The sequence below is a fragment of the Glycine max genome, chromosome 14 (assembly GCF_000004515.6).
Source record: "Glycine max cultivar Williams 82 chromosome 14, Glycine_max_v4.0, whole genome shotgun sequence".
NCBI classification, from domain to species: domain Eukaryota; kingdom Viridiplantae; phylum Streptophyta; class Magnoliopsida; order Fabales; family Fabaceae; genus Glycine; species Glycine max.
Window position 1 is genome coordinate 43,645,629 of NC_038250.2, and position 15,800 is coordinate 43,661,428.

A 15,800-nucleotide genomic window follows, 5' to 3' on the forward strand; every position below is an offset into this window, starting at 1 on the left:
TTAAATTCATTATCCATTGAAACAACTAAATTTTTGTAATCAAAGATTTTTTTGTTAGAGACTCTTATATATTCATGTTTAAATTTAATTTATATAATTTTTATATGAATGATGTTTAAATTTAATTTTAAATCAAAATATCATATTTTTTAAATTTAAAAGTATACAGATTATATTTTAAAACTATTAAATTTAAGTAAAATTTGTCATATTCTTTATTAATTATTTATGTTTATTTTCACATCAACTTACATCAAATGAATATATACATTAAATAACATGCGGAATATATTTAAGATAAAATTGTAACATCAATTTGATAAAAGAAAGATAAAATTATAAATTTAGCCTTTCTAATTGTCTCTAATTTTGATTTTGGTTCCCCTTAAAATTATTAATGTATTTTGTTCTTTTTTAACTCTTGATCCCGAAATCTAGATTTAGACGTTGACCATTACCATTGAATGTTGACGATCATCTGATTACCCAATGATAATAATAATGTATTCTATTGTTTATAGAGTCGACATCTAATCAGACTATGACACATGACAATCATCGATTGTCCAATTAGTAACATGTGACAATCAACATTGCGTGTTGTAATAGTTAACATCTAAATCTGAATTAAGAGACAAGATTATTAATTGGATAAAAAATGAGAACATAATACATGAATAATTTTAAAGAGACCAAAATTGAAATTGAAGATAAATAGAAAGAAAAAAATGTAATTTTACCCAAAAAAAAAACAAGAAAAATTATCATATTCTTTAACAGATGTCCACATATATTATTAAACGAAATAAAAAAATTAAATCCAAATAAAAACATTCAAACTCTCTTTTATTCAAAAAAAAAAAAAACTTAATCTCACGGGGTGAAAAATCTAATTATTATTATATCTATCAAAAGAAGAAAGCTGGCGTGGGAAGAGAGAAAGTTAGTTACGGCTGGTGGCATTTTTCATTTGAAAGCGCAGCTGCAGATAGAGGAAATGGAAAAGGGTGCCAAATCGGAAGCAGCGGCCTCACTGCGTCGCTGTGCAAAAGCTGCATTGCTTCTCCATAGCTTGAATTCCCCAATCTCCCAAAATCAGGTCCTTATTCTAAACCCTAAACCCTAATATATATCTCTCTGTGTGTTTATGTTTTCCTAATTAATTAATTAATTGATCGATTTGTTTTATAAGTGGAAGAGGGAAATCCATGACCTGAAAATTGAATTGCTGAAGGAGCGTTTCATGAGGAAGAAGATGAAGCTCTGCGCTATCACGGAGTTGTTCGTTCAGCTCCTCTTGTTGCTCTCCGTTTGTAACTTCGTCCTTCTCTAATTTCTTTGATATTTTCCTCTGCGTTACGACTTCAGAGAGTGCTCTTCTTCCATGCTCTGTTCTACTTCCGTTTACGCAGCTTTAAACTGCTTTAGCTCGTTGATGACCGTAAACGAATCATTAGTCGTAAAATCAAGCGTTTTCGTTTTTTCTCAAGAATCACGGCATTTGTACATGTCAATGGATCATGTCTTTGAATTGAATCGGGTTTTGAATGTGTTGCTCTGATTTTGAATGTGAGTAATGGGCGTTTGATTTTTCGTCGTCGTTAAGTGAATGGAATGACGGAAATTTTAGTTGTATTGATTATTATCACTGGAAGCCAGGTCGCTAGAAGTCTAGAACTTTGACGGTTTGACCTGATCATTATGATTTGTGATGTTTTTGTTGAATAACAGTGACCATGTATATAACTTAAACTCTTCGTACTAAATAGTAGCATAATATTTTTCCTTTCTTTTGATTTTAGAGTTTAACTTTCGTAAACTATAACTGTAGGTTTTTTTATATTGTTAATTAATCATAAATCATTCTAGATATGGTTTTTAAAATAAGTATTAGAAAACCCGACAATGTTATCAAATCTATTATTAAAAGACAATATAGAAAAGCCTATACACTATCATTATATTTTAATTAAATTATTGGTTTTGTAACTAAATCCGTTGAAGTTTAGATTAAAGCAAAACGATTTTAAATTCTGTCAAGCTTATTTAATTAGTTTCAATTTAAGGTTTATTAAATTGTAATTGTAACATTTTTCACTTTGACTCAAACTTTAAGAAGTTGACTGTTAAAAAGGTTTTAAAAGATAAATTAAAAAGGGTACGAAGTTATAGAAAAAAATATAGCATTTAATTACTAAAAAAGGTCGCTGTCATGATCAAGAATAGTGAGAGAAAATGGTTGAAAAAAAAAAGCAGTAGTTTGATATTTTGTTTCATAATGACCCTAAATGGGTCAAAACTCAAAATTATCCAACAAACTCCTTATTGCGAATGATAAATTGATAATGTCATTCTTTTTTCTATTTTCTAGAAAAATTAATATTTACAAACCAAGCCAGTGCAATTTACAGTTTATGTTCTTATATCATGAAAGTATTATGTCATGTTTGTCATTTACAATTACAAAACCATCTACAATACCGTTCAACAGAGACAGTTCAAACAGGAGTAATTCTTTGAATTAACAAATTACAAGGGGATTGCATCTATCTATTAGTCTGTCGTCATCAGTAGATCCAAACCTGCAGAAACAAAATGTCTTTCAGCTTGATGCTTTCAATCTTCAATCCATTTTCAAACCCATTAACATCGATTAAATATGGAAAGCAAAAGAAGACAACAAGAAGCCAATAATCAATTGGTCCATTGATAAAAATTGAAGAAACGAATTGCTGGGTCACACGTTAAATCCCTACTCTCAATTCTCAAACACTAATTGTTATCAAACACATGCACTCAGAGAAAGATGGCCGAGGGAGATATACATATGTTAAGTTAAAATAAAAATTTGGTCCGATAGTTGACACTAGTTGGTTTAGTCTGTATATGAAAATCTCTACATTTTTTATTCTTATATGGAAAATTTCTACAAATTAACTTCCACCATTTGTTGACAATATATTGGTATAGAAGTATTTTTTATATGGACTAAATAAAAATAATGTGTTAAGTGTAGGGATCAAAATGTAGAAATATTTCATGAAACGAAGTATAAATTTGTTTCAACAAGATACTAAAATGAAAAACTTCATCAATTATGACAGTGTAATGGCGGCAATGGGCAAGACCATTTGGTAAATATTTTTTCATATAGAAAACAAAATGCAGAGTTTTTTCATCTAAGGATTAAAAGGAAAAAAGATGTACTAACAATTATTAAAACAAGTGATAGAAAGTATTTAACAGGGAAGTCATGAGATCTGTCAAGTTTCAACAATACCAAGAAACTATGATAACACTGCTAAATTTCAACTCAGCTTGGCTATTTTTAAGGTTCAATAAAATTGCATCTTCATGTATCACTTTATGGAAAATTGGCATTCAAGAAAATAGCAGTCCATGGGCAACTGAAAATCATAAAGCAGTCATCAAGTAAAACAGGGACGGTCACTGAAGAAGACTGCATTTTTATGAACCAAAAGAAAGCCTTTAATTGACTGTTTATGCATTGGCTAATTTTCCACAACTCAATTTGAGGAAGCTGTGATTTGCATAATGTAACACAAACATGCAATTGCTCCTAGAAAACCAGTTTATTAAAAAATTTCTTGTTCATCAATCATCAATCCATCATGTGGTTGCTTGAGGACATAAGACATAAAGAATACATGTTTCTGCAGATATACTGTCATCAAAGATCCAATATCATTCTAGGTTTTGGGGAGATGGAATGTGTAAATGATAAGGAACAAAAGTGATTGAATCTAAGTAACAATGAGTTCAAGGTATTTATTTCCTGGCAGAGGCTGTGGCTGAGAGTCTGAGACAACAAATTATAGAATTCCAGGGAACGGTTATTAGTAAGTAATAGCATGGAGTCTATCTCAATTTTAACATTTGTAAAAACACTGCATCACCAAGACAGAGTTAGGAAGCTCTGGAATGGCTTTGGTACTTTTCTCTTGGCTTTTAGTAGGAGGAAGCATCACATTTCAAACGAAATAAAATTAGGATTACAGTAAGTCAGTATCAGATTGTAAATACCACTAATCAAATGCATAGGGATCGTCCGCATATGGATTAAGAGACCCTTCTGAAAACAAATCACCAATATTTGAAGGACGAGGATGGCCTCCTCCTTTGATGCTCTGCATCTGTGATATGTAATATAAAAAGTATTACTACAGCACACCAGGAAACAGCATAATAGCATATGCAAAAACTCTTATATGTTACCATAAACAAAAGTATGTACAAAGATTAATATCACATCAGCTTATCCTATGTTCTTTTAGAAACAAAAGGGGAAAAAGAAACTTTCAGCAATAAACCCTTCGTGTTTTTGCTTTTAATTATACCATATCAGAAGAGCATTAACAACTTGATAAATATTGTGCCAAGGCAATTGGACCTAGAGAAGCATGAGATTCTTATAGAACTAATTACAAATATTTCTATTTACTGAGAAAAGATAAATAGTTTCACCATTAGATAATCAACATGGAAAAGACTGAAATCTAAAAAATAGTAACTGGATTAAATATAATTTTTTTAAACTAATAAGATCATATTATCTCCTAGCATTATCATTTCTGGTATCATCAGAAAGAATAATGTAACAATGAAGATTAAGTGAATATGGATGTGTGTTTGTAAAAATTGATTTTGGATCAACCTACTTTTGTAAAATTGATTATGGTTAAAATTGATTTCAACATAACTTGATTTTTTATTTGGATAATGAAATGTATAGTAGAAAAATGATTTTTACAAACAAATTGTTTGGATGCTTTTAATCAAAATCGTTTTTGTATATGTAATTACCAAAATGAATTTTAATGTACGTGTATACTTCTTTTCTATTATAATTAACTATTTTGATATATACACTAATAAATTAAAAAAAATAGACTTGCAGTGCAGTATTTTTATACTTCATGTTAATTATTAAACAAAAAGTAAATATATGCATAATATTTTAAAACACTTCAAAGTTATCATTAAAAATTTCTTTTTAACCACACTAAGAAATGCATCTCTGTGAGCTACCGATAAAGAGTTTTTTTAAACACACCAATATAAAGCTAGGGAGCTATGCATGTCAAACAAACAAAAACAAAGTTTTATCTGAGTTGGTTACCTTAACAACACTTCCAGGGGTATTTACTTTTGGTGTATTTGTCTTCCCATTTCTAGGGTCCTGATAAAGACAAGATATTATTCAATATTCACAGGCATGTAAGATGTCTGCACTCGGAAGCCAAGAGATCTGGTGTGTTAATGTAGTTCATGCGTGCAACCATATTTATATATATGGTTAATAGCATTTAAAGAGAAACAGATACATGCCTCAAACATGACAGTACTTCTTGTTTTTCTTTTCTTTGTGATAGTTCTTCCATTAGAAGTCTCAACTTCATATTCATGGCAAGTTACCTGCTAATTCAGTTAAGGAAGCTAAGGTAGTTTCCAAATATCATAAGTTATTTACTTCTACTATCTTTCCAGACCACCAATTGAGATCCCTACAATACTTATCATTTGCTATGCAATTGTTGGAATTTAAGTTTCCTTCCTCTTGGTCATTATTCATAGTGAATCAAGTCACCTTTCTATGATGCTTGGGAATGCTCACTGCACTTCCTGTTTTAACGTTCTCCACTTTTTTCAACAACTTTGGTACTGGTCTTTGTGTCGCTTCAATGTGAGGAGAGTCCTATGAGGAGAGAGGAAGGACAGAAAAAAATTAGGTGACTTGGTGAGAACATAATAATATGTTATGAATGGAAGATAAAGTAAAATTTCCTTTTTTTGGAATACCATTCTTACTAGGTCATGCTGATTTCTTTTACCACCAAAAGAACTCCTTCTCTTAATGGATGAAATGGAGTAATCCTATCATATGAAAAGCATTATGCTAATTTGAAAATTCAATTGAAATTCATTAAAAAGGTTGGTTAAATTTGCACTCACTAAATATATTCTAACACTTATCTACTAGATTATCATCATATTCATATGCTCATCACATTTGCCACAAATAGAAATTGCTGAGATATCTTAATCACTCACAACACATCTTTTCAGGAAATTTCTTTTTAAGCATATATGATATCAGAATAAAAAAACAAATTGCAATTGGAATATCCTTACACTCATGAAACCACTAAATAGAAAGAGTCGTTACTTTCGATAGCGTTCATCTTTAAGATAGTAAGGAGCTTGAAACGAAGCATGATTACAGTAACAGATACCAAATCACAACCAAACCAATGTCTATCATCTAAAAACACACACACAAACACACATTATTTCAGCTCCTACAACATGAAGCCTTCAGAGCTCTATCTTAACCATTTCCTTTGTGATGTGCAAAATCATCAATAAAAATCTTTTTAACTTAAATTTTAGAACAGCTATGCTGTGAGAAATTGTACCAATCAAATCTATCTAATATCATGTCAGTAATAAGTCATTACAAAATATTTATGCTTTAAGTAACATTATTATGCCTGTTTCATAAGTGACAATATTACCATGAAGAAAATGCATAGACCAGTGGGTCTTTATTTGCATCACCCTTCTATGTATTTAAGTTCACAATTCACAGGCTAGTGTTGAAAGAATATTAAAGAAGCACATTTAGGTTACAATGCTATACAAGCAATATCTTCTCATTTCCCCAACTGTGCCTACCAAAGGATAAATGTTATATGTCAAACCAAAGGTTTCTCAACATGAAAATTAACAAATGTGGCATCCATTTGGAGACAGACACAAACAAATAGATTGAAACACAAGTCAACCTGTTTTGAATTCACTTCTTGGTCCTCTTTGGGCTTGTCACTCATCACTTTCCACTGCAACTGCAACAAAGCCCGTTGCCTGTCTTCCTGCAATATATTCCGAAAAATAAATATAATAAGAAAAATTATGAGAAGAAATAAATTTGTTGTATCAGGTATTCCATACTTTGGATTTTTGAAGATGCAACTCCTCTTCCAGCTTCTGGCACTCATCTTCAAGTTCACACCTCAATGCTTTAATCTGAGCTTCATGATCATTCCTCATATACATTGTTTTCTACATATAATTAAGATAGCAACAGGTGAATAAATTTGTATACAAATTTTGGCTTTGACAAACGTGAGTTTGTGTGGCACCTCTCTCAGTTCATTCTCAGCTTGCAGTTGGGTACGCTTTAGTTGTTCATTGTGTTCAGCTATGAGGCTTAGTTGCATCTTGTCATGCTCCTGCTTCATTTGAGTAACCTGTAAATTGAGCAGGAAAAATCAAGTGACCTAGTGCCTGTAAGTTTTTCAACTTAATGTTAATCAAATTTCATAAAAAAGGAAAGTCAAAGATAAACCTTAATGAGACCAATTTAAAGAAAGGTAAGAGGACTATAATAGTCAAAGATAAACCTTAATGAGACCAATTTAAATTTTCACATGAAAATTTTGATACATTTAAATAACAGATTTAATGTTACTAATTATTACTATCATGAACCAGTTATCCAAAGTTTAAGTTCTTAGGTGAAGAGACACATGAATGATTTTATTTTACATCTTTAACATGCCCCTCACGTAAGAGCCTTTTGGACTTTAAGTGTGGATAATGCACAAGTCTCCCTATGATCTACCTTGGGCTGAAATTCAACGTTTTATTAGAATAATAAGAGTAGAAAGCATTGAACTCTAGACCACAGTTATAGAGACTTTTCGTACCATGTAATTAACAAACTATACAGAAAGCTCAAGCTGTTAGGTAATGATACATGAATGACTTTATATTGCATCTCAAACAAATACTAATCACAAAGTAACTTTATTTAAAAAATGGTTTTTTTAATTAATTAGCACATAAAGTAATTAAAAATATAACCAAAGACAAATCAGAACATAATCCAATAATTTTATCAATTATGCAGATAAGAAAGACTCATATATTTATGGATATAGATCCCTATTTCAAGCAACAAAAGAAAAAACAGGTGATTTCTTCTAATTTACAACACATAAAAAAGAATTAATTGATATCATAGATAATCTCCTTATCAAGAATTATATATCAGAAGATGTTATTTTAGATATGGAAAAAAATCTGGATAGAAAGTATTTTTATTAGATGGTAATCATTAGAGAAATACTAAATTGTTCCATATTGAATCCAGAATTTTGGTTCTTTTCAAAATTTGTGATATTTTATAACAATCCCATGTAATAGAAAATGCAATGACAGGGATACTTCTAAGCAGCCAATAATTTTGAATTCAAGACTTTTTCTATGCTTACGAGCAACGCGTGTTCCTCCTGAATGCGCATCAACTGCTGCCTTGATTCTTCTTTCCATTCTGCAAGTTTTTGGCCACACTTTCCCTCAATTTCTGCAATGGCTTTGTTAACCTAAAGGTTCAAATTGGTTAAAAACATGCTAATGGAAATTACATTCTACAAATACCAGGAAATCATATCAAACCTTGTCTTTTTCCATGTTCACAATTTCCATCTTCTCCAACTCATACTTCCTCTTAATATCATTAATAGCCTGTTCAGATAATGAAGTTTTCGTGCAAAGTTAGGGCACTGTACCATCAGGCACCTATAGTAGGTAACCAGTTATATATAAGACCTGATCATTTCTCTGAGATATTTCTTTCAAATGCCTTGATAGTTCTAACTGTTTATTCTCTACCATTTGATCATATTGCTTTCTAGCCTCTGAAAGTTTGCTTTCAGCAGCAGTCAATAATGATAGATTCTGCAAAGTCATCCAAAAAACTTAAATAATACACAAAACACAAGTCAGGAACAGGCAATTTGCACTATATGTTTGCTCCAAAACCTCTGCAATCTGATCTTCCAGCTTCTTTTCCTGTTCCTTAGAATGTAAAATACACTTATCTTTTTCCTCCAAGGAATTCTGAAGCTGGATGACTTCTTTATCAAGAGAATCAGCATGCTGCTCTAGTTTCATTCTCTCGTTTTGCAAAGTATCTATTTCATCTGATTTCTTCGATATCTCTGCCTGCAGTCTTTCTGTATTTTCTTTGCTTTCAGTCTCTAAGGTTGAAACCTTCAGCAGTAAACCTTGCTGCAAAACATTAGATACCTCAATAAAGAACACTACAATGTATTTCAATAGGAAATTAGCTAAAGCAGATTAACTGTCATACCACTTGGTTCTCTGATGATCTAGAACTTTCTAGCAAAAAATCAGCTTTCTTTTCTAATTTGGAAATTAAAACCTCTGCATCTTTCTTTTTTGAGATTAAAGTTTCAGCTTCTGACTCCAAACTTTGAATTCTCTCAGCAGCTAATCGAGAGTCCTCTGTAAGCTTGGCTAGAGTAGATTCATGAACTTTCTGAAGTTCATCCACATTTTTGCTTAACTCATGAATTTTCATTTGAGCTGCATTATTTTCTAATTCCAAGACAAAAAATTTATTGTTAAGCTCACTATACTGGTATCGAGCATGCTTTGAGAAAGTTTCTCTCTCCTGCTGAACCAACTGGAAGCAAGAAGCATAGAGCAGATTCATTTCATCAAACTTGCTCAAAAGATTCAGGCTTTCTTTATCTAAATTTGACAAATGTGCAGCCAATGAATGAAGTGATTCTTCAAGGTTTTTGATTTCCTGAAGTGAGATGTCAAGCTTTTCTGCAAGACCTGCATTCCACAATTGAAGATCACTCTTTTCTTTCTCCAATTTCTCTTGACTGGTTAAGTGATGCATAATTTCATCTTCTTTAACTTTTAACTGTAGGTGAACCTCTTCCAACTTTGAGTTCAAATTCTCTGTAGCCAATCTACTAGATGTTAACATTTCTTCTAAATTCCTTATCATAGTGTCTGAAAACAAAGTAAAATTCCATACAACAATTCAAATCAGTAGCAAGTTGAGATACAGGATATCTAGTCTGTTGAAAATTATAAGGATTTAGGTAGGGAATGAAGGAAAAGAAAAAAACTGAGTTAATAACCTGAAATTGCATCAATTTGATGTGATACAAAAGACAAAGTACTAACCCAAGTATGATATGAGAAGAAAGCCAGTCGGTGTTATCTTAGTACATGGCATTCATTATATATCTAGACCTCAAATGAGACAATCTTCCATGATAAATCAAAATAATGTTATTTTAAACAATTTTATCAGTGTCTTCCTAGTCAAAGTGAAACAGCAGTTACTTTTACATCTCTTTTTGTAATTTGAGATTTGGAACAGAATGGCTCCATCTTGAGGGACTCTCATGTTATATAGGACAGAAGCTGTTGAGTAAACTTGTATGTATTAAGTAAATAGTTACTTGTGATCCAGAAAAAGTCCGAGGAGGGGTTGAAAGTAAATAAATTGTGATCTATAATTATGGATGCAACACATGATAGGGATATGATACCACATGGACACAAAGAAATGACAAAGTTTAAAAACCGTAGGACATGACAATAGACAATTCATATTTTAAAAAACAAGTAGGAGTTATTGTAGACATAATAAATACTAAAATTTAATTATTAATGCAATCCAATTTGTATTGATATAAGAGTTCAAACATATAAGTAAAAAAGTTACAAAAGTGTGGTTAAAAATATTCAAAGCATCCATGTAGTGTCCAACATAAATATATATCTAACACATACATAACATCACAAGACTACTATCCAGAAGTATGCTTACCTTTTTGACCTCTACATATATAATTATATTAATAATTACAAGAGTATAACTTTTTTTCAATAATATATATATATATATATATATATATATATATATATATATATATATATATATATATATATATATATATATATATATATATATTATTTAAAAAAAATTGAAGAGGGAGGAGCCTAGGCCCACTCTTACCACTCCCTACATCCACCCCTGCCTGTGGTTGACCCATAGTAAGGGCATGTATACTTTTAAATCATTGTTCCAATCTTTCAAACAGAGGTATGGATATTCTATTCTTTTTCTGTCTCAAATAAGTAATGATTTCCATTCTTCAACATCCATGAAATGAATTATAAATCATTATTCTAGTACTATTTGTTAAAAATCTTTGCAATAGAGAAAACTGAAATCCATGTTAATAATCTAAATAAATTGTTAAGTGCATGATAATAATATAAATAGATATAGCAAGCCACACAGAAATGGAAGTCTAGCCTTCATTTTAGTACAGAAATGGAAGTCTAGCCTTTGATTTAATTCATCACTCTTAAGCTTATTATCAGCTCCAATTGCAATCAACCATACCTTAAATAAGCATCTCCAAATGCTATTTTTATGACTCTAACAGGCCGACACATCTTCTGGGTTTGAAATGTAGTCAAGGGGAGGACTATTACAACTTTGTACCAACTCTTGTACTGATTACCAATGGAACCTTAGATTAGCTAGATAAGTAACAGTAACAATTCCAAGAAATCAATTCATTAAAGAAGGAAGAAAGCTTAGTACAAATACTGTATAAGATTATAAACCATAAAACATGCAAAACAGGAAGTCAACTTGTTGGTACATTGCATTATGCAACTTCCCAATTTCAAAATATGACCTGAACAAAAAAAAAAAAAGCACATAAACTGAACTCATGACCGTAGAGGACCAAAAGATGTTTAGTAATGACCAACCTCATCTGAAATTGTTTAAATATATTCATACAATCCTACATTCCAAGAGATAAAAACATTAAACATAACTGCAGCAAATTTGCAACTTAATCCTCACCCTTGTCTTGTATAACATTGGTAACTCTGCACTGTTCATCTCTGTGAAATTTCTCCCTTTCTTCTGTAGCATATTTGATCTTCTCTAGCTCATTATCACCTATAATAGTGATAACAGTATGTTATATATTGGAGCATTACAGATATTACATATTGGAACATCACAAATATGACAAATCAAACCAAGCTACATTTAAAATAATTTTTATTTTACCAAAGTTTTAAACTAATAAAAAAGAACTTACGTGTACTAATTGTTTCCTGTGCAGAATCTAGCTTCAAAGACAAACCATCCATCTGTTTATTCAAGCTATCAAGCGCTTCTGAACTAGCTGACAGTTTATTTTCCAATGTTTCCTTATCTTTTTCAGCTATATCAGCAAGATAAACCAAATGGCTAGTTAAAAGAAAAACTAAAACGATGAAAACTAAAAGATAAATAGAAAACAGAGGGAAATTGAATATTCATACCGTCCTGAACCAAACCAGCCAGCTGCTGCAAAGTCTCTGTAAGTTGATCACATAAAGTCTTAGTAGAAGAGAACTTAGACTCCAATCCCTTCCACATTTTCTTATCTTCCTTCTGCTTGACCTTGAGCTTCGCGTTTTCGTTTAACGCATTCTGCAATTTTTCTTCTAATGCATGTACATACTCCTGCGACTTCTTAAGCTTAGAATTCTGCACAACAGGAACAACAAGAAAGTAACATCATTTCAATAAAACAATGAAACGAAACCCTAAGCATCTTATATATACACTTTAATTAACGTGCGGAGATTCCTCTCTTCACAGCTCAAGCTCAATCACAAAGGAAGACATTATCATACCGCATTTTCAAGATCAGTCTTCACCGAAGCTTGCTCTTTCACCAGTTTCTCTACACATGAAAAAATCAACGATGCATGGCCATATTACGATCAAAATTTCCGACACAATCTTCGCTCAGGAGGAAAATCGGAAAATCGATATGAAATTCGGTTCAACACCTGCGGTGAGCTTCAGGTTTGCGAAACTCCCCGACGAAACGGAATCCGCAGAAGGACGCGAAGATAATGGCTTCGGTGTTGCCGAAATTGAACCGTACAGCGATTTGAATTGGTCGAGGCTTTTGGAGATTGGGAATCCTAGATTCTTCTGCATTGCAAAGATCGAAATGGAACCCTAGAAAATGAGAGTGAAGTGTTCGAGCGTTTTTCTTCTCTGTCGCGCTACGCTTCAAGAGACGAATCAGTTCAGAGTGTAATTGAAACTTAGTCACCCGCCATGGTGATGCAGTAGTATTTATACTATCGCGCGCGGGGTTCGTGTTAGTGTAGACCGTTAATGATGCTTTCAAAAGTCACAAAATGCTCCTTTTTTTCCCTCATTATATTTTATAACTTTTTATTTATATAATTTGTTTTAATTGGTTTAATTTTTAAATTTTAAGATTCAATTATGTCTAATATTTAAATATGTGTATTTTTATTTGGTGTCTAACTCAATTAGTTAAAGATGATGGGTGAGTTATTGTAAATTTATGACACTTTTCGATCCCCACACATAAAGGATAAATATTTATTTTTATTCTTGAGAGTGTAAATGCTAACAATTTAAATTTAATTCTTAAATATATAAAAAATATAATAAATTAGTTTGCTCGTTAACTCTTTTTCATTCCATTAAAGTTAATGTTTCTACCTACTTGAGAGTCCATGTATACAAATAGGATGTTACGCCATTGACAATTGTATTGGACTAATATGTTAATATGTTTATCATTGATTAAATTGTGAGTATTGAAAGTTTGTTTTTCTTTCTTTTACAACACCAAAGTGCTGACAAATTAATTTTTGAACATTACAACTTAGTGTTAATTTGGTCCTTCAAAGATACAATTTATTAACAAATTAATCAACAAAAGATAAAACACCTAATTAAATAATCTTAAACACAATACACTCACAAGCATGTAAATTGAAATTATGACTATCAAATAGGAAACTCAACTCTAACTGCCATCAACTTAGCCTATTTCAAAATCCTAATCATCTTCCTTTCATTCATGTTTGTTGATCATAGTCTTTTTTTCTATGTTCGTGTGCCTAAATATGAATTAAGCTTGGATGAACTCTTAACTTATCGGCCTACTTTTATGCAACCCATTTCAGAATAGCTTGCATGTTTTTGAAAATCTTACCACAACTATGCTCCTCCAGAAAGATTTTAATTTGAAATCTTTTTTGTAACTTTGGTTCAAGCACAATAACTAACTCTCCTAAGGGTGTTCATAGCGCTTATTATTTTTAATATATTATCATAATGTAAAATCTATTGACTAAACTTATATAATTATTATGCTATATTATTTTTCATTAAAATTTGTTTAACATATTTTTGTTGAAAATTATTAATTTTTTACTTTTATTTGGAATTATTAAAAAAAATAATATAATCAACCTTTTTTGTAACATAATAGTAAATTGTGCCTCACTTGATATTTAACATTATTTTTAAGAATATTGCTACATTCTTTTTTAACAAATGAAAGTATAATATGAATGTTGATTATAATTAAAGTAAAGGAATGTAATAAATTATCTAATACTTATTATTAATTATCACAACAAAAATCAAATATTAAAAACTTATTATAGAAAGAAATACATTATAAATTGCATACTTTAATCATTAAAAATTTAAAACAATGTTAACTACATAATGCAAAACATACATTAATAAAATCAATATAACTATAATATGTGGTTTTGTTCGATTTTATAACAATAACTGACAATCGGATCAAACGGCAAAAAAGTGTGATTTTAAGTTTTTGATTTTTGCAATTTTCATTTAATTGATTTTTTGGAATCGATTTGACTATTTATGAACAATTAGATTCAGTTTAATTTGAACACCTTAAAAATCTCTCATGGACATCTCTTCTGTTTGCAAATTGCTCTACCTCTAATGTGATCATTTTTCTTTTACTTAACATTAATAAACATTCTAACAACATCAAATTCCATGCCTACCTCCAAGTGCACATGTTTGAAATGGTTTTTTGCATTGTATTAAACTTCTTGTTTGATAGTTGTAATTTTAGTTTGCATTCATGCAAGTGTGCATGTGCTGTGTCTGAGATTATTTAATTAGGTGCTTTATTTTTCATGGATTAATTTGTCAATAAGTTATATCTTTGAAAGACTAAAATGAGAGTAAATTATTATGTTCAAAGACTAATTTGTTAACATTTTTTTAATGGAAGAGGGTGTTGTAATAAAAAAATGAAATGTTTAATACTGACAATTTAGTCTATAATAAACATACTTACATATTAATTCAGTATAGTCATTAATCACATGAGATCTTATCTGCACACTTGGACTACCATGTAGGGAGGTCACATGCCACGTATGTAGAAACATTAATGTTAACGGAGAAGAGTTAATGGCAGGATTAATTTATTGTACTTTTTACGCATTTAGGGATTAAATTCAAATTTCTTATCTTTAATTGACCAAACTGTCAATGCTAGACACTTTTAGGAACCAAAATGGATATTTATCCCAACAAAATGTGCATTTTATCTAAACGTCCAGTTAGACTTAATCTTCACCAATAGTTAATAATTAATGGAATCATAATTGATTAACTTTAAAAGTGTTATCCTAATTTAAATGTCAGGTTATGTAGGTTTATTTTGTTAAGTCTGAGTTAATCTTGGATAATGGACATGTTACATGAACAACATTTGTGATAAAGAACACATTGCCACTATATCAATAATCTATTAGTTCCACAACTTTCTAAGTTATATTTATAATATATTATTTTCCAACCTATTAAAATTTTGAACAATATGTATCAGAAAAACAACCCAAGTTACAAGATCAGCCCACATATAATCAACAGTCCCAAGACCAAATTCAAGCTTCTATAATAGTCTATAACTTTTTGTGTTGTGTGAGTTGTATTAGATAGTTACTGTACCTATCATAGAGTTGTCATCAATTGTTTATTTTTGTCTCCTACTTGTTATACGCTAAACAACCAAAGACTTTTAGATTTAGAAAATCAG

The 15,800-nt window shown here is 30.6% G+C and overlaps 1 long non-coding RNA gene and 1 pseudogene across 1 annotated transcript; one reads left to right on the forward strand and one right to left on the reverse strand.

Annotated features, from left to right (window-relative positions):
• Positions 1–424: 424 nt before the first annotated feature.
• Positions 425–1,766, forward strand: LOC100784974 (uncharacterized). Its single transcript, XR_418134.4, has 2 exons — positions 425–1,099; positions 1,193–1,766. It is a non-coding gene; the product is annotated as an uncharacterized lncRNA (long non-coding RNA).
• A 3,514-nt stretch (positions 1,767–5,280) lies between these two features.
• On the reverse strand, positions 5,281–12,930 carry LOC100785508 (synaptonemal complex protein 1-like; annotated as a pseudogene).
• Between the last annotated feature and the right edge of the window lie 2,870 nt (positions 12,931–15,800).